This window comes from Prionailurus viverrinus, chromosome B2 (genome assembly GCF_022837055.1).
Source record: "Prionailurus viverrinus isolate Anna chromosome B2, UM_Priviv_1.0, whole genome shotgun sequence".
In the NCBI taxonomy this organism is placed as follows: Eukaryota; Metazoa; Chordata; class Mammalia; order Carnivora; family Felidae; genus Prionailurus; species Prionailurus viverrinus.
In genome coordinates, this window is record NC_062565.1 from 12,434,691 (window position 1) to 12,462,207 (window position 27,517).

Sequence of the window (27,517 nt, forward strand, 5' to 3'; positions counted from 1 at the left end):
TTTTTTCAAGCAGATACCTTGCAATCTCAGGATATTTTTTTCACCTAAACTTATTTAAGACGTATTCACTTAACACAAAAGGAAGAGTAGAAGTGGCTCCTTTTAAAGTTGAAGCCATTAACACTATGAAACAATTTGCATTCTGTAATTGGTAAGCTTGCAATGTGGGGAACCAATGATAGCTTCCTTGGCCACTCTGAAATTTTCCATCAGAGACAGAAAACACTTTTCAAATTATAACATTAATGAGATGCTCTTCAGTGTCTGTTCAGTTTCAGAAGCCACAAATTTACCTTGTTTTTCATGGCGAGTGCCCTCTGGCTTGGGATTTCATCACTGACAATTGGCCCACCATATGCATGTTACCTTTGACACCTCGTGGCCAATAAATCACTTCGCCGCACCGTTTTGCGCGCTATGCTTACTGACGTATTGTTACGTGCCAAAAGCCACCAAGGACAAGAACTCGGGCTGTGTTGTCTGGCCTGAGCCAGTAATGGAGTATGAGGCACTCATGCTGCACCAGGGTGCCTACTGGTGAAATTCCACGTGAGTGGACATAGGAAGCCCTTAAGTTTATGTGCTAAAAATAAGAAGGGAAAAAAATGAGGGCAGGTTGCAGTGTTTCTACTTAAAGGGCGGCAAATATATGCATTGAGGTGACAGGAGAAGCTTTGCTTTGGGATCTCAACAAACCTGGCTGTACCCGTCAGCCAGTTAGTCATCTGGCTGTCATAATGGAAGTCATTCCATGTCATAATGGAAGTTTCGTGTTAACTACCAGGGTGACTGAGAGTCTCATTCTGGAGAACTCTACTATTGTCTCCTTTAATCTGCACAACAAAATCTAGTAAATATTGAAGATAGACTTACTATCAAAATGGAATTAAGGAAACACTGCACACCGGCAAGAACACTTTCGATTCCTCTCCAGTTGGGTTGTTAAAGTGGTTTGGATGGTTTGGATGCCTACACACACATCTGATGTAGATTTCCTCTTGTGCCTTAGTCTAGCCCAGTGGTTTTCAAACTTGACTGTTCATGACAGTTAGGGGACAGGGCGGTATAAAAAAGAACCTTTTCTACTATTCGTGGTGGGCAATACAGGGGACATCTATTCACACATTAATCCTTATTGAGTGGCTTCTCTGTGCAAGGACTGTATGGATGCTGGGTTGGAGCAGTGAGCACAACTCCTGCCTTCCAGAATTATCACTCTAGGGTAAAGACAAACATTAAGCAAACAAGAAATGCACGATAGGGGTGCCTGGGTGGCTCAGTCGGTTGAGCGTCCGACTTCAGCCAGGTCACGATCTCGCGGTCCGTGAGTTCGAGCCCCACGTCGGGCTCTGGGCTGATGGCTCGGAGCCTGGAGCCTGTTTCCGATTCTGTGTCTCCCTCTCTCTCTGCCCCTCCCCCGTTCATGCTCTGTCTCTCTCTGTCTCAAAAATAAATAAACGTAAAAAAAAATTTTAAAAGAAATGCACGATATAGTGTCTGCTGTGAAGAAGGCTCTGGAGAAAATGTACAGTTAGATAAGAAGAGACAGAGGGAGCCTGCTCTCTTAGGGTGATCAGAGAGAGACGTGTGAGCGGAGACCTGAATGAAGGGGACGCATTTTGTGGTTTGCCAGAGGAGAAGCGCTCTAGGTAGGAACAGGGTTGTGTCTGACCCATGAAAAAAGAACAGGGAAGCTGGTACGTCAGAGCAGAGCAAAGGAAGGAGGTAGGCAGGAAATAAATTTGTATGTGTTTCGGGGGGGGGGGCATGGGTGAGTGGGTGAGGGGTATCACATAGTTGGGATCAGATCCTATAAGGCCTTCTAAGCCTTGACGAGGACCAGGACTGTAGATTTCACCATGAATGTGGTTGGAAGCCTCTGGAAGGTTTGAGTAGAAGACCACTAGGATCTGATTTACACCTTAAAACCTCAGGGATAGGGGTGCCTGAGTGGCTCAGTCGATTGAGCATCCGACTCCTGGTTTCAGCTCATGTCGTGATCCCAGGGTTGTGGGATCGAGCTCTGCATTGGGCTCTGTACTGAGCGTGGATCCTGCTTGGGAGTCTCTCTCTCTCTCTCTCTCTCTCTCTCTCTCTCTCTCTCTCCCTCTCCCTCTCATATATATGTGTGTGTATGTGTGTATGTATGTGTGTGTGTGTGTGTATGTATATACATATATGTGTATATATATACATGTATGTATATATATATGTATATATATGTATATATATACATGTATGTATATACATATGTGTGTGTGTGTGTGTGTGTGTATGTATGTATGTATACATATACCTCAGAGATAATTTAAACCCCACACACTTTGCGCTGGGTAAGAATGTTAGAAGCTAACTCCTGCATGAAGTAATATCCTACTGTACAAGGTGTGGAGTGCTTTTTTTTCTTAATTATAGTTACTAAATAGTGAGAAATATAATTTATAAACAAAATGCATGTGCTCCGAAGCTGCTTGGTAGAATGCTTGGGGTTTTGAAACAAGTGTAAAAGCTAGATGCTTCAGTAAGACTTAAAATAGAAATCCTATACAGAGCTTCTAAGACTCTAACTAGCACCTCAGTGCTAGTTACTGAGTGCTTACTGAGTGCTGACTCTGTCCCTTTCTGCTCCTGTGTTCTTTAGCAGTACCTTTGACACTGAGGTCTAGTTTTCATTGTTCATCATCCTGGCAAGCTGTTTGCTTACTGAAGAGACACAGTCATTCAACAAACCGCCAGCTTCTAGTGAGAAGTGCCATTATCAGAAAGAACCGTGTACTTTGTGTCAAGGATAGAGAACCCTCTTTTTGGAAAATAGGTCTTGTGATTCTAGGGATAGTTCTTGAATGACGTGGTAACTGGGTTCAGGATCACCTACTGGTTTTTTGTTTTTTTTTTTTAATAAAGATTTTGCTTATCTTTTGTCCTTGGCTTGGTTTCCATAAAAGAGGCATATTTTTGTGACTTTGTCCAAGTTACATTGAGCTCTTTCCTCTAGTTTATTAACCCCAAGTGCTGAGCAGACATTAGAAAGCATGATCTATTGCCCTACTCTCATAATAACATTTTTCAAGTCACTTGTCTGTTGACATATGACACGGAGAAAAAACATTTTACTGAAATTAAACAATAGTGTGTGAAGGATATTTTCGGTTACTCTAAGGTTCTTTTAGTAGGAAAAATCATTTTTAGATTGTACTGTTGTCCAATCTAAGGGTAATGATAACTATTATTTAACACCCTTTGAAAACTGTAGTAATTTATTTTATGCAAATACTTAAAGGCAAAATGCGATGCACAGATGACACATAGTGTATTTAAAATACGGTTTTCTGGGCTTTACTCCCAGGTGTTCTGATTCAGAAATCTAGGGTTGGGCATACTTTTAATTTTATTAAGAACCCCCAGTGTTCGGATGTAGGAAATGTGACTTTCGTAAATACTCCAAGGGACAGCTGTGGAAAAGCACGTTTGAGAAACACTGCTGACTTCCTGAAGGCACGTTAACGCTGTATTATAGAAAATATCAAACGTGTCCAAAAGTAGAGAAATGATCAAATGAATTCCCATGCCCTCATCACTTACCTTCAGCAGCTACGAACCTAGTGTCATCTACACCATCCCTGCATCTAGATTATTTTGAGGCAAATTCCAAACATCATAAATATTTTAGTATTTTTTAATGTTTATTTTTGAGAGACAGAGACAGGGTGTGAGTGGGGGTGCAGAGAGAGAGGGAGAGAGAGAGGGAGACACAGAATCTGAAGCTGGCTCCAGGCTCTGAGCTGTCCGCACAGAGCCTGACGCGCGGCTCGAACCCATGAACAGCGAGATCATGACCTGCGCCAAAGTTGGACACTTAAACGAGTGAGCCACCCAGGTGCCCCAATATTTTAGCATCTATATAAACAATCAGGGTTCTTTCTTTTACACAAAACCACAATAGCATCATCACAGCGATTCCTTAACATCATCTAATATCCAGTGTTTATATTTCTTTAGTTGTCTTATAAATACAGGTTTCTGTTATGTTGCAGGGTTTCTGTGTTTTATGGGGTTTTTTTCTTTTACAGTTTACTTGAATCCAGATATAAATAATATTTCTGTCTCTTAAGGCTCTTTTAAACTATTGGTTTCAACTCCCATCTTTTTTCATGTTGCCATGTTTTCTGTTGAGGAAAGCAGACCATTTGTTCAGTAGAGTTTCCCACCATCTGGATTTTGATGAGTGCATCCCTGTGGTGTTGTTAAACATGTTCCTCTGTCTCCGGCATTTCCTAGGAATTGCTAGGAAGTTCTAGAGGCATTGTTTGCTTTGCTTTGCCTGACAACTTCATAGCTGGCATTGTGTGGTGTATTTCCATCAGGAGATGGAGATCTTTGTCCACATTCATAAGTTTATTAGAGATGGCAAGTGGTCATAGTCGAACTCTGTTATTCTCTGTTCACGTCTTAGAAGGAATCATTGTTCACGAAGAGAAACTTCCCCTCATCTGTCTGCTATGTGTTTTCTCAGTGCTCCAGGTTCTATATAAAAGGCCAGACTAATACTTGATTCTTTCCCTTTCTTTACCAGTTTGCAAAATAATTTTTCTTCATGATGTCCTCCCAAGTCACCATTTCCTAAAAGTATTACTGCTGTGAACGTAGGGCTTTAAACATACCTGGTCATCATAGTTATTATTACCGTTATTGTTACTCAAATGGCCTAATATTTGACCATTGATTGAAAACCTACTCAGTTTCACTGCTGAGTCCTGGTAATATAGTACTAGCTGTATTTGATAGTTTCCTTGCTTTTCTGATGTGACAGGATGCTCCAGGCTCATCCTGTACATTCCTGCTCCAAGCCTGAGATCAGCTTCTTTTCCAAGGAAAACCTGGTTCCTTTCAGTGAGAAATGGTATTTGGAGACCACAGTCTGGGCCACAGGGCTAGTCATTGCATCTGAGTTTTGTCAGTGGGCACAGAGAGGTAGGAAACTTCTTTCATGTGTATGTGTATGTGTTTGTGTATATGTATTATGGGGTCTGTGTGTATTTTCTAAAATAAAATACATCATGAGTTTCCGCTGATGTACCATGAGGCTTTTCTTAACCTCATTCATCTTACATCAGTTTCCTTTCTCTTAAGCTACAAATAGCGATTCTCAATCACCCGGACATAATTTACTCACCTACTTTGTCTCCCACTACACTCACTACTATTTCCAAATAAAAATACCCACGACCCTCCCGCCCACCAATATGGTCGCTTTTAACTTGTAACTTTCTTTTTTTATTTGGTTTTGATTTAGCTTTTAGTCCAGCGAGTGGGGGATAAGCAGTTACGTTATAATGTGTTCACGTCACTTGGATTAGTTCCTCTTGGTGTGTTTGTAACTGGATATACGTTTACATTCACTGACTTAATTTTATCTGAGACTTTAAAAAAAATTTTTTTTAATTAATTTATTTTGAGAGAGAGAGAGCGTGAGCAGGGAAGGGGCAGAGAGCGGGGGGGGGGGGGGGACAGAAGATTCAAAGTGGGCTCAGCAGAGACCCCGATGCGGGGCTCAAACCCATGAATCACAAGACCATGACCCGAGCCGAAGTTGGGTGTTCAATGGACTGAGCCACCCAGGCACCCCTATCTGAGACTTTTAAAGGAGACACTGAGAAAATTATTTTTGTTCAATAAGTGTGAGAAAATATTTAAATTTTCCTAAAAATCAAAGCCACAAAAGCAGGTGAGGTCACTGAAATCTGTTACACATTCCTGTCCCTTTCGCTCTCTTTTCTCTTTTCTCTATGCATAACCATTTTTTATATATCCTTCATTTTTTCAGTATAAGCAATTCTGTTATTCAGGTAGGTTTTTATATTTTTTGCCTCAGTGAACATATTTATAAGTTCCTTAATATAATACCCTTAATGAACTACACTCTTTTTTTTAGGTATTACCTTTTGGTTCCCTGCTATGAGTGATATTGAAATTTCTAGTAGCCCTTTCTTTCCTCTTCCCTCCTCTTTCTGTGGTTTGATTTGAAGTACTATGCTCTACTCCCACTTAGATCTGTATCCATGAGCTCGTTCTCTTTCACACGGTCCCCCATGTTTTTTTTTAAAATCATTAAACTGCCTACATGGTCAGAGTAGATAACCATATTCTATATTGTATACTGTTATATATATATATATATATATATATATATATATATATATATATATATATAACAGTACTGTCCTCCTTGGTCATCTTTGAGAAATAGACCCATAGCTGATCATGTGTTTAATGCTCACCCATCCTTACATCCGTGCCTTTCCAGCCACTCTGATTGTCTGCACCTTCTCCCTCATGGATAATTAAGGAAGGACTCTGGGAATAATAACTCCTCCCTAGGCCTTTACAGATTCATAACAGATTGCTGTTGACTTGAAGGTCATTTTGGCTGGGTGTAAAATCCTTGGCTGGGTTGCCTTTCCGGAGTGTCACTCTCTGGACTTCTACCATAAAGCCTGACTCTTGAAAAGTCGGTTGACTCTAATTTTCTCTCTGTGACAAGTGAATGACTTGGTCATTTTGCCTCAATTATCGATTATCCAAAGGATTTTTTTTTAATCTTTTTTCTAGGTCAGTTTTTCCATGGTGTGTCCTCTAAATATATAGTTTCAAATCTTTTTCTACTTCTGGAAAGTCCTCTTGAGTTACAGTTTTAAGTATTTGTCTGTTTTATCACTTGGCTTTGCTTTTGAAGACTCTTACTGGAATGTTAGGTTTGATTTTCTTTGCCGTCTTCTATTTCAGAGGCTTTGTCTTGAATCCTTTCTATCTTTTTCTTTGTTTCTTTTTGATGTCCCAAACTCTTTTTTCTTTCCAGGTTCTTCTTTTTAATTTTTTTCAAAGTTTATTTATTTTTTTGAGAGAGACAGAGACAGCATGAGTGGGGGAGAGGCAGAGAGAGAGAGAGAGAGAGAGAGAGAGAGAGAGGATCCCAAGCAGGCTTCATGCTGTCAGCACAGAGCTTGATGTGGGGCTCAAAGTCACGAACCCTGAGATCATGACCTGAGCCGAAATCAAGAGTCAGATATTTAACCGACTGAGCCACCCAGGAGCCCCTCTTTCCATGTTCTAATACTTCTTGGGCATTCTCTGTTGTGTGTGTTCCCTCTTATGTTTCTTCCTGTTTAGTCTTTATTTCTAAATTATTTTTTTTTTCTTTTACTTAAATACTTCCTTGGTTCTACTGCCCTTGTATCCAAACACTGCTTTTCCCCAATCACTTCATTTCTGAGTTTTTGATTAGATTTGTGTTCCCTTGTTAACTTGTTTTGTTTTCTCAAGTTTCTTTTAGTTCTTTTGAAGTATTAATTTGAAGATTTCATCTGTTTGGGGGCATGTCTCTGTGGGAAGCAGGTTACTCTGATTTTTATTCCTTTTCTTTTACTCATAATAACTGTGCATTGGATTTGACCACGATCCTATTTGGCGCGCATTCTTAAGTGAAATGAATGTCCCTGAATTTAGGGCCAAGGGGTAGGCCAGAAAAGCTTTTCTGGCTACTCAGCTCTAGAGCTCCCTCTTCTGTTGTTCCCGTGAAATGACAAAATAAGGTTCGGACATTCTTAGCTGTCTCCTTGGCTTCCCTCCACTTGTATCCTTTCATCTGTCCCCTCGCTTTTCTTTGACCTCGCTCAAGGTGGATTTTGCTCTCAAAAGTTTTTCCTCAACTCAGTAGTTGACTCCTAGGAAGAAGCTTCGTTTTATTGATTTTTTTTTAAGTTTATTTATTTTGAGAGAGAGAGCATGAGCAGCAGAGGGGCAGAGAGAGAGGGAAAGAGAGAGAGTCCCAAGCAGGTTCCACACCACCAGCACAGAGCCCCATGCGGGGTTTGAACCCACGAACCGGCAGATGGTGACCTGAGCTAAAACCAAGTGTCAGACGCTTACCTGACTGAGCCACCCAGGCGCCCCTTGATCTTAACAGATTATCAGCTCCATACCACTCAGACACTTTTTTTTTTAATTTTTTTTTCAACGTTTATTTATTTTTGGGACAGAGAGAGATAGAGCATGAACAGGGGAGGGGCAGAGAGAGAGGGAGACACAGAATCGGAAACAGGCTCCAGGCTGCGAGCCATCAGCCCAGAGCCTGACGCGGGGCTCGAACTCACGGACCGCGAGATCGTGACCTGGCTGAAGTCGGCCGCTTAACCGACTGCGCCACCCAGGCGCCCCATCACTCAGACACTTTTAGACCCTCCTGTGGTCTCTTCCTTTCACCCCATGAACTGGATTCTGTGGGACTCCTGGCCAGTTTTGTTGCTGGGCCCCAAATAGCTCACCAGATTGCTTATCTTCCAGCGAGGGTCTTTTGGAGATTTGGGGCTTACCATAAAGCTTACTCACTGCCTTTTCTCCAACTGTCTCCTACAGAGGTATCACTGACATTGTTACATATGTCATTTCTAAATTACCAAGGTCAGTAGCTCATAAACCATTCAAAGATACAAGGTATGTCAGGGTTAAGGATGGGTTAGGATTGTGGACTCTCAGTAAATAGTAGCTCTGTGGTGGAAGAAAAAAAACCCCATTGGATCTTTCTGGTACACATTCAAACGATCTGGGTGGGTAAGTCATTCTCTGCCCCTTTCTCTCCCCGATAACCCGACACCCCAGCAAGTTCCTGCCTCCCCAAAGCGACTTGTTAAAACTTTGCCAATGTAGTTGCCCAATTGCCATTAACCATCACATTTTCCCTCTTGGCTTTTAATAGCTGGATAGGTTTACAGAAAAGAAAATCATATACTTTTTTCTATTTTGTGCTTTTCAAATTCTTTGAGGCCCTTCATGGCGTGGAAGACAGGATCAGCAAAGTCCGTAGCGTCTGTTACCTTTGGCACCTTTTGGCAAAGGGTCCGCTTCCTGTGAGTTTAAATTTAGATCCACTGAGAATCTGAGAAATTCGGTAATGAAAGGAGAACTTTGGATTTTCCTCTTTGGGAGGCTTCCTTTATTAAATTCCATTAATGATTCTGTTCAGCTTTATTCCCATCTTATGTGAGAGACTAGAATAGCAACTCGAATTGCTTCTTCCTCTCACAGAGTTCTTTCTTCATTCGGCATTGACCGAGTGCCTCCCAGGTGCCAGGCTGGAGGGCATTCTCCACGTAACCACCAACCTGTTTTCTCCATCGTATTATTTTAAGAGTTTCTCGGTAGCCCGCTCACCTAACAAGGGCTGTTAATGAATTTGTCTGTTTCTTAAATATTTTTCTGGCATCCTCCTTGATGGGTTTTTAAGTGAAAATCATTCTGGCATAAAACAAACAATGTAAACAGTAGAGCGGGCTAGTCATATAATTATATATGCTCGGAGTATGAGAGTCTACGGAGGGAAAATAACCTGGCATTCTTTAGTTCACTGCTAAAGATGACTAGGCTTCTCATTTAAAAAAAAAATTTTTTTTTAATGTGTGTTTATTTTTGAAGGAGGGACAGAGAGACAGAAAGAGTGTGAGTGGGGGAGGGGCAGGGTAAGGGAGACACAGAATCGGAAGCAGGCTCCAGGCTCTGAGCTGTCGGCACAGAGCCCCATGCGGGGCTCGAACTCACAGACCGTGAGATCATGACCTGAGCTGAAGTCAGACATTTAACCGACTGAGCCACCCTGGTGCCCCTGGGCTTCTCATTTTTAACTAAAATCGACTATTTCTAAGACAGAGAGATTGAACATCCTCTTTACCTTCCTCTTTATAACTCTGAAACCTGACCCAAGAGCTGGCATTTTCTGTGTTGTGTTCCGAATCAGAGCCCTGTGATGTGTCGCACTCGTAATATTTTAAATAGGGACAGGAAGGGAGGACAGATAAAGAAGAGCTGTTTAATTCAGCCAGAGGCTCTTCAACAGCATCCGTGGTTCTCTCTCTTGGCTCTGCAGATGGCAGGCGTTTCAGGCCCTCTAAGCACGACCTCTAAGGAGCCCTTGGCCACGGTCACCGCCTCTCCAGCTAGCACGCTGCCGTGCCGTGAGTGCGGATGTCAGCAGGGCCACAGTTAGTGTGGCATCCGCTCCTGGACAAGAAGGCCCTGTGGGCAATGCGTTTCTAGATGCAGGGAGCTCTTCTGTACCGTCTGCCGCTCAGCTTCCTCGGTCATGGCCAAATCCTACTCAGCCATTTAGGAAGCAGTGGACAGAAAGCACATCCTCACGTGCGCTGGAACAAAGAGGAGTACCAATCCTTTATACGCTAATGAAATCATGTAAGAACAGGAAGAAAACACGAGGAGTTACGATTTTCTGTGTTTCTCGCTGGCAAATCATACAGCAAAACTCTCCGGGAGTCTCGTCCGTTCTGTTAAGTGTTTGGCAGCAGAGTAGCGAACGGGGTTATGAATTGTCCCTTTGCTCACCAGCCACCTCTGGCCTCTACTTCCTGTGGCCCAGCTGACTGGCGGTCTGCTCGACAGCTTAGTACACGGGGCATGTGACAAACACGAGCGTCCCCTGAAGGAGACGGAAGTCCGCCACGCACCTGTGCTGCGCAGCCCTCACGTGTGTGACGTTTGCGTGTGCGGTTTGATGCCCCTCGGCCGTGGCCAGAACCTTCCACGCAGCCCGCGCACCTGTTACCGAGCGGAACAGTGAGGGCAGCAGCAGGTGGATTCTCGACATTCGGCAGCCCCGGAGCTCAGTCCTCAGACCTCTTCGGCTTTCCCGCTGATCTCTCAAAACCGTCTCAAAGCTGACAGCTTCTCCAGCCTGCCCTCTCCTTTCGGTGTCAGACTCGGATATCCCCCCACCCGGCAAGCACCCCCATTAGTATGCACCCCTGCCCTTCTCCCTCACCGGCCGCTCCCACTCTTCCCACCTCAGGAAATGGCAGCCCCCTCCTTCCATTTGCTCTGGCCAAAGGCTCTGAGGCCTCCCTTGACTCCTCTGTCTCCTGCACAACCCCCACACCACCCTTACCTCTGGCCTGGAATATTGTAGTAGCCTCCTCACTGGTCTCTCCGTTTCTACCTTTGCTGCCGTAAAGCGTATCCTCAACACAGCCTCCAGAAAGGACGTGTTAAAACAGAGTTCAGGCCTGGTCGCTCCTCTGATCAAAACCTGCTAATGGCCTGACCGTTCATTTCGAAGAAGAACCAGAGACCGTATTATGGCCAAAAGAGCGCATCATAGCCACCCCTGTCCCGGCCCCTGACTTCATTTCCTGCTCTCTTCCCTCCCCACCACCCCACCCAACTTAGCAAGCCCCAGCCCCAGCCACACCAGCCCCCACCTCGATGCTCCTTTCTTACCATGTCAGGCAGGGGCCTACCCCGGGACATTTGCGCCTTCCGTTCCTTCAACCTGAAATGCTCTTCCTTAAGACACCACATTGCTTTCTTCATTTTCTCGAGGCTTTTGCTCAAGTGTCACTGTCTCCATGGAGCCTCTTTTATTTTTTTAATTTTTTTATGTTTATTTATTTTTGAGAGAGAGAGAGAGATACAGAGCACAAGTAGGGGAGGGGCAGAGAGAGAGGGAGACTCAGAATCCAAAGCAGGCTCTGAGCTGCCAGCACAGAGCCCGACACGGGCTTGAACGCATGAACCATGAGATCATGGCCTGAGCTGGAGTTGGATGCTTAACCGACTAAGCCACCCAGGCGCCCTTCTATGAAGCGTCTCTTGACAGACTTTTGAAAATTGTGTTCTAGACCCCTGCCCTAGCTCCTTTTCCTTTATCTTTCTCCTTAGCATGTACCACCATTTAACGGAAAGTATTTCATGGTGAAACTGTTTGTGTGTTTATTTCCGTGAGGATGGGTAATTAGTTTTTGTTGTTGTTGATCATTCCGTCCCAGCGTCTAATGCAATGCCTGACGCGTAGGTCCTCAACAAATAAATTGGTTAAGAGAGCGTGGACGGCAATAAAAGACTGGCACTTATTGAACAACTACTACGCGTCAGGCACTGGGCGAAGTGATTTGTGTTTCTTAAGTCTCCCAACAGCCCCGTAGGTAGGTTATTTCTCTCCTTGTACAAACGAGAAAATGGAGCTCTAGAGAAATTCAGCATTTGCCTTCAATCTCATAGGTCAATGGGAGCGGCCAGACATGAGCCTGACCGTGGCCGACTGCAGAGCCTCACCCTCTGCTGCCCCAGGTAAAAGACAAGCCATACGTGCCCCACTGGCTCCGGCTGGGCCCTTTCCCACTCCAGTCCACACTCCCATCTCCTGCGGAGGTCGTCTGTGATCTCCGCGTCCTTGGATGTGTTGTGTGCCCTTACCGGTCTCTTCTGACTTGATTTCTCAACCGCCTGGCCAGTGCTGCTCATTCCCTGCTTTCCACAACACCTTCCTCCCTTGGCGTCCTTCACGCCATTCTCTTCTGATGCCCATTCTCCCCCTTCTGGTCCGTTCTCCCGAAGGCCGTTTTCAGCGTTCCTCCTCTGCATGCTCTCTACGCCCACGTGCCAGCGCTCCTCGCGTCCTCGGCCTTGGGCCACTTCTCTCCTCCGGTTCCGTTTTCACCCCCGACGATCTCATCCCAACGCCCAGCTCCACGATGGACGCAGATTCCCGCATCTGTACCTTCAGGCCAGATTTCTCCACAACCTCGGGCCTCTCTACCCGGCGGCCCACCTGGCAGCGAGCTCCATTTAGATATCACAAAGGCACCTTTGCTGGACATGTTCAGGGCCAAAGTTATAACCCTCTCCCTCCCACCAAATCTCATCTTGGTCCCGTTCTCCACCTCGGCCACGGGCATCCTCTGGTTACCCAGGACAGACGCCCAAAAGCCATCCTTGAAGTGTTCTTCTCTATTTTCCTCTGCCTCTGCCACCAGGTCCTACTGGTCCCGTGTCTTAAATATCTTTTGGATCTACCTACTTCTCCCCATCCTCCCTGCTTCCACCTCCCTCTAGGATCGCCCACTTCGCCGACCTCCTTCCACCATGTCGGGCGATTCCCCATCACCCTGCACGTTTCTCTGAGAGCTGTTTTCGAATATAAGCTTATCTATTTGTGCCATCATGTCGTATCTTTCCTGCCCGACCAGAATGGAAGCTCTATGAGTGTAGGACCCTGCCAGTTTTCTTCATTCAGCCCGTACCCCCTGACAGCTTAGCGCTTGACCTATAGGAGACAGTCCGCACGTATTTGATTTGTTGGATGAAAAAAGAAGGCTGAGAGGAAGTGAGAAGAATATTCAAAAGCAGATAGAAAACTGTGTTGTAGGGGCGCCTGGGTGGCGCAGTCGGTTAAGCGTCCGACTTCAGCCAGGTCACGATCTCGCGGTCCGGGAGTTCGAAGCCCCGCGTCGGGCTCTGGGCTGATGATGGCTCAGAGCCTGGAGCCTGTTTCCGATTCTGTGTCTCCCTCTCTCTCTGCCCCTCCCCCGTTCATGCTCTGTCTCTCTCTGTCCCAAAAATAAATAAACGTTGAAAAAAAAAATTTAAAAAAAAGAAAACTGTGTTGTATAGACCCATAACAAATAGATGGTTATTTCTAGTGCTGAGTCATCAAAGAAAGGTTAAAATTTGTTCGTTATTCTCCATTTTAGAAGGCAGGTATGTAGATATAAAACTAGGAAAGAAATCTTTGGGGTATCTGGGTGGCTCAGTGGGTTAAGCATCTGACTCTTGGTCTCAGCTCAGGTTGTGATCTCACGGGGCATGAGTTGGAGCCCCGCATCGGGCTCTGCGCTCACGGTGTGGGCCTGCTTGGGATTTTGTCTCTCCTTCTCTCTGCCCCTCCCCTGCTTGTGCTCTCTGTCTCTCTCTCTCTCTCTCTCAATAAATAAACTTTCTAAAAAAAGATTAAAAAAAGAAATCTTAGAAAATATCCATTCAGTAAGCAAAGTTTTAAGAAGGCAAAGAAACGGGCACCTGGGTGGCTCAGTCGGTTAAGCACCAGACTTCGGCTCAGGTCACGATCGCACAGTTGTGGGTTTTGAGCCCCGCGTCAGGCCTCTGGTGCTGACAGCTCGGAGCCTGGAGCCTTCTGCTTTGGTTTCTGTGTCTCCCTTGCTCTCTGCCCCTCCCCCACTCACACTCTGTGTGTCGGTCTGTCTCTCTCTCTCAAAAATAAACGTAAAAAAAAAGAAGGTGGAGAGATTAAGTTAATTTATGCCACTGCTTCATTTCCTGACAATGCAGACAAATGTTTACATCCAACTGTGAGTACAAATAGCACGTCCTCACTTATCCGTGCCAATAGAGGCTGAGGCAACACAGATAATTGAAATTACAGTGCATAAGGAAGAGGATTGATTGATTTGCATGCTTTTCCTTAATCATGGAGGAATTGCAGAGAATCTAAAAAATGGGCAACAGGAAAAGGGAAGAAACAGTAGAATCTTGGATAATCCCCACTGGATAATTCAGATTTAACTGGGTCTGTTTTGATGTGTGCACATGTTTCTGAACACGGAAAAGGATAAACCCACAAAATATTATAATGCCAGTTTTCAAAGGCTTTTGGAAAATGCAACTCATAGCATGAGGTATCAAATCAATTTAGGGTCTCACTTGTTTCCATCGGATTTGGGCACATTGAATTCTGAGATAATAGTTTGGCATCCGTGTTCACGGCACTTTTCACTTTTCAAAGATTCTCTGAGGTTAGAGGATGTGTGGTGACCCTCGTCTCCCAGATGAGGAAACAGGGGCACAGAGCCCATCTGCGGCTTACCTGGGCTTTGGAAATAATTCCTCGGAGAGCCATCAAGACCTAGGTCTGCAGACTGCGGCCGCAGCATCCCTAGTTCTGCTTTTGTTTGAGAACTGTTCTTATTTTCGTTCTCTTTCATGCTGTTTAATCCAACCTGTTTCGTCCCGCTGCCCATCACGTTAGACCGAAGAAAGAACTTAAAACAGGATGGATTGTGTTTGACAGTAAGGAGCTGCACAGCTGAATTCCATCAAGCACAAATGTGCCCGTGGCCCCAAAGGCGCTAAAACATGACAACGGTGTTTTATGGCAGCCTCACCTGGGCTCCGTGTGGCAAGGCGATGTTTAACCTGGAAAGACATCTCTCTTTGTTTGTAGCGGCAGGTCTCAGTTATTTACCGCCTCTAAGATCTCCTAAGGCCACTTGGCTTTCCTTTTCTTCCTTAAAGGCCAGATATAAAGTTTAACTTGATATTGTACAGCCGTTTCCCCCGCGGTCCACGCGGAACTTGGTTTATCCGCTAATTGTATTAATGTTGCCAGTGAAGAAGTGTTCCAAAGGTGTGGATCACCAATTACCTTCTGGTAGAGCCATTATGAACTAATGACCAGTAGTAGGTATGTGCTCAGCCTGCCCACATGGAATGCAAAAAAGAAAATAAGATGTTTTTGCCTCCCATTTAGATAATTATTTTTTCAGTCTTCATAGATGTTTCCAAGATCTCTCCAGACCTGCCTCTTTTCACCCAGCTCCCAAATCTGATGCACAAAGGAAAATAATTTGGGTCAAAACCCATCACGTGTTCGTTGTATTGACGCTGTGGAGGAAGTTAAACGCTGCACGGTGAAAGGCCTTTGCACATCTTTAGAGCAGAATATGATTGTTGCATGTTACTCTGAACTGAGAGGTGAGGATTTAGCTCTGTAGTGCCTCAGAAAATATCAAAAGAGTTTTAAAACATTAGTTTTGAGAGATTGGAATACATAGAAACTCAGAGTGTTTGAACGTCGGCCCAGACGTTGGCAGACTTCCATTCAGATTTCGTTGTGAGTAAAATGTGTACTCAGCAACTAGGTTCAAGCCCTTAGTAGTTTGTAAGCACATCTCTCTGCTTTTTCTAGATCGTTGCAGAAAAAAAAAAATAGGTTAAGCAAATTTTGTGGTGGAGCTTATGCGTGCACAGACATGTATAAAGCCTCTGCATCTTCCAAACTTGGAAAGCATATTTTAACAGCACAAGTATATCTATGCGTTTGATCTACATCAGAGCCTCTCACATGCTTTTTAATTATACCGTTTAAATGTTTTACCTATTAAATCTGTTTGGTCTTCAAGCTGTAAACATCACACACAGCTAATAAGCTTTAGGAAAGAAAAGGAAATTGACATTTAGTATAGAGGTTCTACAAAACCAATGAAAAACTATGCAAATGAGCTATAGAACAGACAGATTTGCATATCCTTGTTGGTTTCATGATGATATTCTCAGCATGAGCCTGGCAGACTTGCCTTTTTACCTCTTGGGATGATGCATGTACTAGCGGTCGAGCCCTGCAGGGTCAATTTAACAAGTGTAACATTGTGATTTTCCATGCGGTTTCTCAGAACCACTGAGCAAAATGCTGCGATAAATAGTGACAGAGGAAATCGATTTTTGAAGTAAATACTTTTGGAGGACGGGGGTTGGGAGGGACATTCTACCGCTCTTTAATGTTGCCAAGGTAGGACAAGCAATTTTTGGTACTGGTGCTGTGGCATTTCAAAGTACACACACACACACACACACACACACACACACACACTCTCACGTCACTCACTCACTCACCAATTCTGACACTCTCTTGTTACCATCATGCTCACCCCCCCAAAACTCCTGCTCAGAGACTGGATAGATTTTGCAAGCCTCCTTCGGCTGCATCAGGGTGTCATCAGAAAAGGAAGCTAAGGAAATCTGCCTTTGCCACCGTCCTGTTGGAATAATAAGTAGCCTGGTTAATAGTACAAAGTGCCAGACATTGATACATGGAAGCATACTTGCATAGTGGCTAAGAAGGATTCTGATATTGTCAGGACCGGGATTTGAACTCAGCTCTGGCATCCCTCCCTACCTTGGTTTCTCACCCATAAATGGCATAATAAGGTGGTAGGGAGATTAAATGAGAGTATGCAATCTACTCCCAACTACCTCGCTTATAGTAAACACCTAATAGTGCCATTATCTTGAAATGCTTTCAAAATTATCACCATGTTTTACTTTGTAAAGTGCAAATTTTTAAAAAAAAATCGAAGTAGCTTTCTGAAGAAGAGAAAGGAAATGAAATTCACCCCTGAAATGTACTTGGAGAATTTCAGAGGGTCTTTTCCAAGTTGTTATAAAACACCTCTGAAGTAAATTTGCCCATTTCTGCCCACACCAATTCTATAACATTCCAGGGATAAAATCTGCACTTGGGTTTAAAAATAAAACGGGTAGAACAAACTGAATTAGAAGTCGTTGGCAGACATCTCCCCCAGCAGAATGTTCTCTCAATTGGTGGTATCGCAATAAAAGAGAAAATGTATATATTTTTTTAAATCTGCCCTCGCCACCCCCCCCATCCCTCCAGCCAGTTGGATTTCTCTCTTGTAAAAACCCCAGTATCCTTGGATTTCATCTCACCCCTCCCTCTGATATGTGCACCCCCCACCACTCCCACCCCCTGAAAATAAACCACATCCGCATAGACACATCCTCCTTCCCGAGAAATCGCCGGGCAGCGTTGTCCTCTGATACCGTATATGTGCATACTGGACTGCACGGAGGGCCGTCACAGAAACACGGGAGGCTCTGATGTGTTCAGTTGTGAAGACTGCCAAGAAAGAGAAAAATTCTCCCATGTATTCCCATCTCTCCCGCCTCTTTTTTCTTCAGTAAATATTCAGGCCCTTTTTAGAGAGGCTTTTGATAATGTGTTATCCCAGCAAATGCCATTAACCTGCATGTACATAGGACTCCCCAGTCCTGTAGGAATGGCTTCGTGAAGAGAGTCCGATAAGATGCAGTTGTAGGATTGGGTGGAGGATCCTGTCACACACACACACACACACACACACACACACACACACACACACCCCAGCCACCCCCAACCCCTCATCACCATAGAAATTATGTAAAAACTAGACGTTCTTCTCTCCCTCACACAGGCAATCTCATCTTTCCCAAAAATGGAAGGGGAAAACGCTTTCTTTGGCTGAGCCATATGCAAAAAATTATGGAACATCTGTGTAAGTAACAACATACAACAAGACAAATTATTGGTGGTAAAAGGCAAAACCCTTGTTTCAAAAACATGTCTGGAGATAGTGTGTATACAGAACCTTGCTTTGTGTTAATTACGCATAATAACTGTCAGCTTTGCAGACCATGGGCTGGGCTCTCAATAACTCAGGGTCTTTTCCTGTTTTCTTCTATCCTCCCTTCCTTCCTTCCTTCCTTCCTTCCTTCCTTCCTTCTTCCCTTCCTTCCTCTCTCCCTCCCTCCTCCTTCCTCCCTTCCTTCCTTCGTCCCTTCCTTCCTCCCTCCCTCCCTCCCCCCTTCCTTCCTCCCTCCTTTCCTCCCTCCTCCTTCCTTCCTTCCTTCCTTCCTTCCTTCCTTCCTTCCTTCCTCCCTTCCTTCCTCCCTCCCTCCCTCTTCCTTCCTTCCTCCCTCCCTCCCTCCCTCCCTCCCTCTTCCTTCCTTCCTTCCTTCCTCCCTCCCTCCCTCCTCCTTCCTTCCTCCCTCCCTCCCTCCCTCCCTCCCTCCCTTCCTTCTCTCTCTCCTTTTTGATTGATGTTGAACTAACCATATAGCTTTATTTCAATAGTTGCTATGACCTGGACAATGAAATGAGAAACACTGGCTCACGTTTGAAAATGCAGTGGTGGGCAGATGGCCCCCTTCACCCCGATCCATCCACAGTTAGCTTCCAATGGGAATCGAAGACCGAGGTGTGGGCCCCAGCCGGCACACTGTCTCACTGTGTGACCTTGGCAAAGGGCGCCCTTAGCTGTTTCTGCCTCGGTTTCTCCACTTGTCAAGGGCGACAGGGTAACGGTTGTGCTTGAGGTTCTTACGCGGATCGAATGGGACTAAACTGTGCAACTCGGGTCCTGTCCTAAGAGAAGTTCTGACGCTGTTGTTTTGTTCTGCTGAAAGGGCTCTCGGCATCTCTCGAGCACCGTGTCGTCGGCTATCTTTGCGTGTCTGCCCGTGCCAGTGGGAGACGTGGGGTCCGTCCAGTCAGTGAAGGAAAAGGCGTTTACAAGACGGGTTGTCTCTTTGTGGAGAAGGGGTAATGGGGCAGAGTTGAAATCTGAGGTTCTTAAGAAGCGAGGCATACCACAGCCACAGCTCAGCAGGTGCCCTCTCTTCACCAGAAACCCCCAAGCTCCCCGCACAAGACGAGGAGGAAGCAGGTGCAGGGACTGGTAGCCAGGGTGATCTCTGTCAGCCTCCCCAGCCTTTCTTCCCTCCGCCCCCCGTCGGTAGCCCATGTTCCAGCCACGCCTGACTCCCATCGTAATTCCGACGTTCCCTACGCGTTCACATCCGTGTTCCCCTTCATTCCGACCCAGCCCACGAAGCACCCCCTCCAGACTTCAGCATCCCCACTCAACACCTGTCTGCTCCACAAGCCCATCTAACCACAAAGCCAGCCTGTCCCTCCTTTGGGTTACCAGATCCCATTTTAATTTTTTTTAGACTCCTTTGCTATTTATGACGCTTAGCACTGCCTGCCTGAGAGCGTAGTTGGCTGTGTGACCGCCGGAGCAGAAAAGGGCAGCCCGGCATGCCAGTTAGACGTGCAGGCGCTGGCGTGAGCCTGCCCGGGGTTCAAATCCGCCCTCTGCCATCTACTAGCACTGGAATCGGGCTACACAGTTACCTTCTCCGTCTAGTTTCCTCCCTTGCAAACTTGGCTGAAGAGGAGCTACCTCACAAACTTGTTGCAAGGCTTGGATGAAAGCCAAGGTGTTACAACGGTGCCTGAGCACTTAAGAGACATTGGCTGCTGGTAGTCCCAGCATACAGGAGAAGATGGGCCGTGTCTTGTTTATGCTCGTATGCTCTCACGCTACACGCAGAAAAGACCCGATCCGTAAACAGCAATGTCAGTATCAGGTACATTGAGCAATGTGAAATCTGTTCATTTGAGTCAGCTAAATAATTCAGAGTGCAGCAAGCCTCCTACAGCCCCCCATCCCTCTAGTCACTGAAAATCTGTGAGGAATCAAGAGTCTTTCAAAACAACCTCAGAGCCCTGTGGAATACATTTTCAATCGTCTTTATACGTCTGCTTTCTCTTTTGGGTGCAGACAGTTAGCAGAGCCCGATTATAAGGCATGCATATGTATGCAACATTATTTTGCAGAAGCTGAATGAAGGAACGGGAGTTGTATCCTGCCTGAATGTTTCCATCCAGGCTTCTGGGGCTTAAGGCCCTAAACAGCGGAGGCAGTTAAGGTCACTTTAAAAATGGAACCCTTGATGCTGTGGCCCCAGCTTTAGATGCATTCACCACACATCAGGTAGAAGAAAATATGAGAAAAAAATCAGAACTGAGAGCGACCTTTTCTTCGGGCCTTTGTAATAATATTGGATGTGTGAGAGTGTGGTTTTGAGTGCTTGCATGCGTGTGCGTGTGCGTGCATTGTGATTTAACCTTCGTGCAAGAAACAAGAGAGTAGTTTCCCCTTGAAACCAGCCAACCCTCCATGAAGCTTATCTCAGTGGTTCTGAGTTCACCCCCCACGACATCCGTCATGCACAGGGCAGTCCCCCCACAGCAGGATTAGCCAGTACAAAATGTCGGTAGCACCGAGGTGGAGAAACGCTGGTGGGGGATGTCTATCCTATCTGCCCTGGAGACGACATGGCCCCCATCAGAGGGCCACCTCTGGACCTGGACCATCCACTTCCACCAAAATCCTCCTCCCAACCCCTGCCGTTCTTCCTACCTCCACCCACCCACCCACACCAGGAAACCCAGTCCATGAGGATAGACTCGGGGTGGGGAGCGGGGAGGGTGCTTCAGGTGAGGATATACAGGGGCTTGTCCGAATCTGTCCTTTGCCAGCAGATTATTTCTACTCACTTAATCTGAATCCTGCCTCTAATTGGATCTTTTACTATTGGGTTTTTTTCTCAATTTTATGGTTTCATAAGACAAGATGCATGCAGACGTGGGGAAGGGTTAAAGCAGGAGGAGAGTGCTGGCTGGAGGGAGAGGGACACCAGAAAGAAAAAAGGAGAAAGAGAGAGAGAGAGAGAGAGAGAGAGAGAGAGAGAGAGGGAGAGGAGGAGAGAGGGAGAGAGAGACAAATGAAGACCTGCTTGGTTTAATGGTCTGGAGTTTTCAGCTAGAGGTTTGTTGCTCAAAGTCTTGCCATCCTACACACACACACACACACACACACACACACACACACACACACACGCCGCTCCTCCACCACACGAAGGCCAGGTGGCTCCTGCTTACACACATGGCTTGGCACTTTTACTCTTTGGCTAAGACCATTTCGCACATGAACAACACAGCCTCCTCCCAGAGAGTTGTCATCCATCTGCTTCCAGAAGGGCTGTCTGTTTCCCTCCGAAACTGGTCCAGTCAACATTTTCCTTTGGCCAGAGTGGCTTACCAGCAGCTTCTCCATAAGGTCCATAATTGCAATTTCTCATTCTCATTTGCCTGGCTGGCTTCACCCCTTCTGTCCTCTCTCCCCGCCTCCCCAGCCAGCCCCCTCCCCTGCCCCCCGCCCTCAGCCCCCCTCCTTTTCTGTGAAGAAGCCCTGTCAGAATGAATGACAGAATCGACTTCCTTCCTACCAAACGGCTCATTACTCATGACTTGAAAGCAATGTTGCCTTCTGTCCTCACAAGGTTTTGCAGATTTCCCCCAAAATGATCCTCCTTCCAGAATGAAATAGCGGATGAATGCCTTGCCTCTCACTCTCTCTAAGCTATGCTACTGTAGCAGCGTTGTGGGCAAATATGCCATTGAGTCTTCCCTTGTGATCCACTCCAGCCTGTCTTTCCCCATATGCTTGCGGCAGACCGTGGTTAATAGCGGTCTGTGAGCATCTGAGGCTAGCTTGGAAATCTGACTGTAATGTCACCATGCCGAAATGGTGAACACTCTCTCTTCTTTCCGGAACACAGGGTCATTGCTCGCTGGCAAACAGGTTATGGGACATGGGCCACTACCCGTGACCTTGCCGCCATGTTTGCAGTTGAACAAGGGAGCATGTGACGGGCACATGGTGTGTGTGTGTATGTGGGGGGGGGGGCAATGTCTCGGTCCTGCCACCTCTCCCACGTGACTTCTCATTCCTAAATTTTGGAAAGTGAGTTGCACAAGTAGGATGGGTATCGTGAGGACAAAAAGCAAATCTGATAATAAACTCTTGGGATTTACAAGAGAAATGTCCACGCCGAAGCTTTAGGGACCCGTTTTACGATGGAAAGATTTTATAAAAACATCTGAAATCTTCTCTTTGGAAGGAGAAGGAAAAGTCGGCAGATTTCTTAAGAAAGTATGGAGAAGCTACAGCGTCTAGGGAGCATGAATTATACTTTTCTGTGGTTCGCCACTGGGTAAGCAGGACCTATAGCTAGACTTTGTCTACCGTAATATGTTTGGAACATTTCTAGACCGTATGTTAAGGGGTAGACACTGTTAAAATGCCACTGTCCAGAAAGACATTTTGAACAAGTACACTTGAGTGAGGAAAGCAGGTGCCTGTTGGGTCACTTTTGGTGAGCAGCTTGGCACAGTGAGGCAACGCGGGCTCCCTTTTTCCCCTGAGGGTGAAGTTTGCGGGTATGGAGGGGTCCTAAGACAGAAGGCACCTGAGGATATTTGGTTTGGAGCTGGTCCATGGAACCCTGACATCAAGCATCTTTAAAATATGAAAGAGTTAGGAGATCTAGTGCTTTGCAGCATTTTAGATGAAGAAAGGCAATAGCGAGGATATTGTTCTGTGTTGAGTTGATTACTGTTATACGTAATGGGCACAGACTTAGAGTCCACAGATGCATCTGGAAATTCGCGTTCATAGGAGGCCCTGGGTAGACAGTATAACAGGGAGCTGCCGACCCAGACCTGGCCCCATCAGATGGTCCTGGAAGGTCTTCAGAGGAGACATAGGACCAACAGTGGGGCTGCTTCCAGCCAGGCTGGAGCACCTCTGAATCATCTTGAAGGTCCTGGATGGCTCCTTAAGGGAGTCATGGAGCACCCACACTCCCATCACCCCTAGAACATGTCTCTCTTTTCCTCTTCACCTTGACTCCTAACCCATTTAGAGAGCCTAGCCGATTCTCTCTTTCACAAAGCCATGCCCAGGGAGATCCTCCAGAGGCTTCTGTGAACATTCCCCTGACCACCCTTTGGGGCAGCTCTACCTTCTAATGTGGAGGTAAGGACAACATGGAGAATTCCAGTTGATTCTCCACGGAATAGCCAGTTGGTTGTGTGGCATGATCTGTTGTGTCCCTGTGCCTGGAACAATGGGCAAAGCCTGGAAATAAGTCAACGCCATATCGATACTACATAGGCAAACTTGGCCCATGCCGCCGGGCTCAAATAGAGAGGTACAGTCAGTAAAGTCAGGCTCCCAACAAGGCTGAAAAGTCAACTGTGATTATCCACATGGGCTGTGTGGATGGTTGCAGATGACCGAACAATTGTGGGTGCAGCCCACCCCTACACACTTGCGCGCGCGCGCACACACACACACACACACACACACACTCATGTGCTTCTCGCCTGCCTTCTTTTGAACCCGTAGCTCTGATTTGCCTTATAGCAGCAATTACCTCAGAGCAACAGTCACAAAAGAAATGGAAAGCCAGCAAACCTGAGTTCTAGGCGGTGCTCACCACCTGCTTTCAGGACTGTTGAGATCATACTCGAACAGTAATACATCAGAGATGGCATTTCAGTTTTCAGACTTGTCGATTAACAAAGAAAATATTATTCAGAGATTGGTGTGTGATCATAAGGATTCTCTCCATCCCCCAGCCCTATCACTCAATGTCCCTTCATTAAAAATGAATTTTTGGGTGCCTGGGTGGCTCGGTCGGTTAAGCATCCGACTTCAGCTCAGGTCACGATCTCGCGGTTCATGGGTTCGAGCCCCGCGTCGGGCTCCGTGCTGACAGCTCAGAGCCTGGAGCCCGCTTCGGATTCTGTGTCTCCCTCTCTCTCTCTGCCCCTCCCCTACTCACCTTCTCTCTCTCTCTCTCTCTCTCTCTCTCTCTCAAAAGTAAATAAACATTTTTTAAAAATTAAAAAAAAATGAATTTTAGAGTTCCCTCTCTAAAATTCATTACCTGAATCAGATCACCGGTCAGATGACAATACTCTTCTTTTTGTTGAGATACAATTGTACACATAGCCTCCTGCAAGTTCAAGGTGCATTTGATACATTTACGCTTTGCAGTGGGACGTGTTGATTTGACACATTTACATTTGACAGTCTGATTCCCACCATAATTAACTAACACCTCTATCACCTCCCATAATTATCATTTCTTCTCTGTGTGGTAAGAACAGGGTCTTTGTAGGGTCTACAAAGAGCAGAATGGTGGTTACCAGGGGCTGGAGGAGGACTGGGGAGACGTTGTTGAAGGCTCCAAACTTGCAACCACTTGTAGATAAATAAGTTCTAGAGACCCGTTGCACAGCATACTGATTACATAGTCATCAATACTGTATTGTAAACTTCAAAATTGCTAAGACAATACTTTTTCTTTAAAGCACCTTACTGGAAATACTTTTTTTTTTCCCATCGTGAACCTTTAACATCTCTGGTTTCCCTCTGGCCTGTAAAAATATGAAAGAACTGAAATGAGACCTCATTGGTCCCAGTCAGGAAAGCGGAGGGGACAGAGGTGACACAGATCAAAGAAACATCTCTCCCCTGCAACTGCTGTTACCATGTGTTCATTTTTGTGTCGTATTTGCCCACCTGGGGAGGAGGAGGAGTCACAACTGGGTCTTCATCATGAAGGACAAAAGTGTAGCTAGTTGGATGGTGTCCATTTTTTATTTGCTCAGCGACCGGCGAGGCCTCTTAATGTTGCCGCTCTAGAGAGTTCGCTCTAGAGACAGGAACAGGACTCACGGATGCTCCTCACCAGGTTACAGAGGCTCAGAACCCTTCTTTGTCAAGTGTCTCCAAGAAGTGGGGAGCTGTGCAAGTCAAGGAGGAAGAACAGCACTAAACGCAGCCATGTATTAGCTGTCTCGGAGCGTCCGGTATTTTCAGACAAAGGTTTGGAAGGTTCCGGTGGGACTCGATTGTGGCCGAGTTTAATTTGTCGTACTGGTGGTTGTCCCAATGACTTCCCGCTTGGTCTGTAGGAATGTGAGCCTACGTTCGCACACTCACTCCTCCCCCATATGCATGTGTGTTTGACCTTGCCCTCGCCCTTGGGATTGTGTATAACCTCATCATATAATACAATGAATGACCTGTATATATAGGAGGCAGCCTGGTGTTTAACTCTATGGTTTTTTGTGTTCATAATACTTTTTTTTAAAGTTTATTTTCTTAGAGAGAGAGAGAGAGAGAGAGAGAACAGGGAGGGGGCAGAGAGAGAGGGAGAGAGAAAGAATCCCAAGCAGGCTCTGCACCATGAGCACAGAGCCCGATGTGGGGCTCGAACTCACGAACCGCGAGATCATGACATAAGCTGACACCAAGTCAGACACTTAACCGACTTAGCCACCCAGGTGCCCCTCAATCCATGTTTTGAAAAACGCCTTTTTCAGAGGAAACAGAAAGACTCAAACCCAAGAAGTCTGAACACTTACACATCCCTTTTCACCTCGTAATCTCAGAGTCTTGTTTATCTATTATTTAAAATTTACCTATTTTAGGGGCATCTGGGTGGCTCAGTCAGTTGGGCGTCCGACGTCAGCTCAGGTCATGATCTCATGGTTTGTGGGTTCGAGCCGCGCGTCGGGCTCTGTGCCGACAGCTCGGAGCCTGGATCCTGTTTCAGATTCTGTGTCTCCCTCTCTCTCTGCCCCTCCCCTGCTCATGCTCTGTCTCTCTCTGTCTCTCAAAAATAAATAAATGTTAAAAAAAATTTTAATTTACTTATTTTAGTCCTGGTTTATCCCAGGAGGGGCGGGCAAATGTAACTGTTAGTGCACTAAGTGATTTTGTTTCTTTTTTTTTTTTCCTGCTCTGCCCTTGCTAATGTTAAAACGACACCGCTGGTTGATACGCGGGTGATATGTGCCGTGTTAGTTTTAGTGTGAATAATCTCGCCCTCTCAAGGGCGTGTAGACTGATGTCCTCCCACACCATATTAGATACAAACCTAGAGCAAGAAGGCCAGGAACAACAACAACAAAAAGCTCACGTTCCCCTGGCCGCTTGAATTGGATGAACCTCGTAAATAAATACCAAGTGGCCCCCTGTCCTAAATGTGCTTCCACTAAATTCCAGCTGGGAACCTTCCGGTTTCACGTGCGCGTCGAGAGGAAATCATAGCAATCGTTGTACCCAGCAAAAGGGGTTTTTACGCCCCCAGCCAGGAAATGTGCACACATCACATGGAAATCGGGGTCAGACAGGGTGACAAGCAGCTATGCAACTAATGAGAAATTATGCAAAATTAGATGGATTATGTACATGTTTTCAGTTTTTGTCTCTTAGCAGTTTAAACCTTTAATTAAAATACACATGACAGGGGCACAGTCTGTAACTATCAGATTTTATATGCTCTGGTTGTAAGGTAATAGCCTTCCAAGTTATTTTTATGGGTCATTCTATCTGGTGGCAACTTAGAATATAAAGCCACGTCCCAGCTTCCCAAAAGTAATGTCTGTTTTCTCACTTTCTAATAATTACTTCAGGTCTGAGAGGAAAGACTTGTCACAGTGAATACAAATTAGCCCGCTCCAGGGTACGACTAACTGGATTGTTTGGGTCTGAGTTTTATCCCTTTGGGGCAGAGTAACAACATCATTTATGGATGTCTGCCTGTATGCATGCTGTGTAGACTTACTCAGGACACCAGCACAGCTTCTAGGACAGTCTTCCTAATACAGTTGCCCCTTGAACAACGCGGGTTTGAACTGCACGGGTCCACTTAGGCATGACTTGTCTTCAGTAAATACAGTGCAGCACTGTAAATGTATTTTCTCTTCCTTACGCTTTTCTTAATAACGTTTTCTTTTCTCTAGCTAACCTTACTGTCGGAATACAATAGGCAGTACATACAATACGTATGACATAGGTATTAATTGACTGTCTATGTTATCGATAAAGCTTCCGGTCAACAGTAAGCTCTTCGTAGTGAAGTTTCGGGGGAGTCAAAGTCACCTGTGGATTTTCAACTACGGGGTGGCATGAAGTTGGTGCCTCTGACCCCCCACATTGTCCAAGCATCAACTGGACCCCATATTGTCTAATAGCTGAGCTGTTGTTAAATAAAAATGTGCATGTGTTTGGAATCGTTCCCCTCCCCCCATCCTCAACCTCTTAAGTGACACAAATAGTAAATGCATCTTAGTATTTATTCAGGAAGCTGGCATTCTGGGACTGGCTTACAAGATAGCTCATTTGTTTGAAGGTCCCCAGAGACGGCAGAAGTCATACCACCGTATCAGCGGCCGTCTTCATAACACAGAAGTAAAATTCAGCATAGAACACTTCAACTCGGTGTTTATGGGGAACACCGGTGCTGTTGTAATTCCCATTTGGTTCAAATTATTTCGTGGGGATCTACCTAATTGGCATTAACGTGTGGCTTTCCATCATTGTAAGGGCACTCTGACGTTGCAGCAGAATATTTGCGGGCTGTATCCTCCAAGGCAGCGATGTGGTGTGTGTGTGTA

The 27,517-nt window shown here is 45.7% G+C and overlaps 1 protein-coding gene across 13 annotated transcripts in view; it reads left to right on the plus strand.

The window, feature by feature from the left end:
• ATXN1 (ataxin 1) overlaps positions 1-27,517 on the plus strand; it is a 413,952-nt gene that overhangs the window by 286,697 nt on the left and 99,738 nt on the right. Inside the window, exon 7 of one of the 13 annotated variants that reach the window (XM_047859135.1) lies at positions 17,826-17,906. The exons of the other annotated variants lie outside the window; for them this stretch is intronic. The gene's annotated coding sequence lies outside the window, so the exon portion shown is untranslated. The remainder of the gene's footprint in view (positions 1-17,825; positions 17,907-27,517) is intronic. 13 annotated transcript variants of the gene reach the window in all.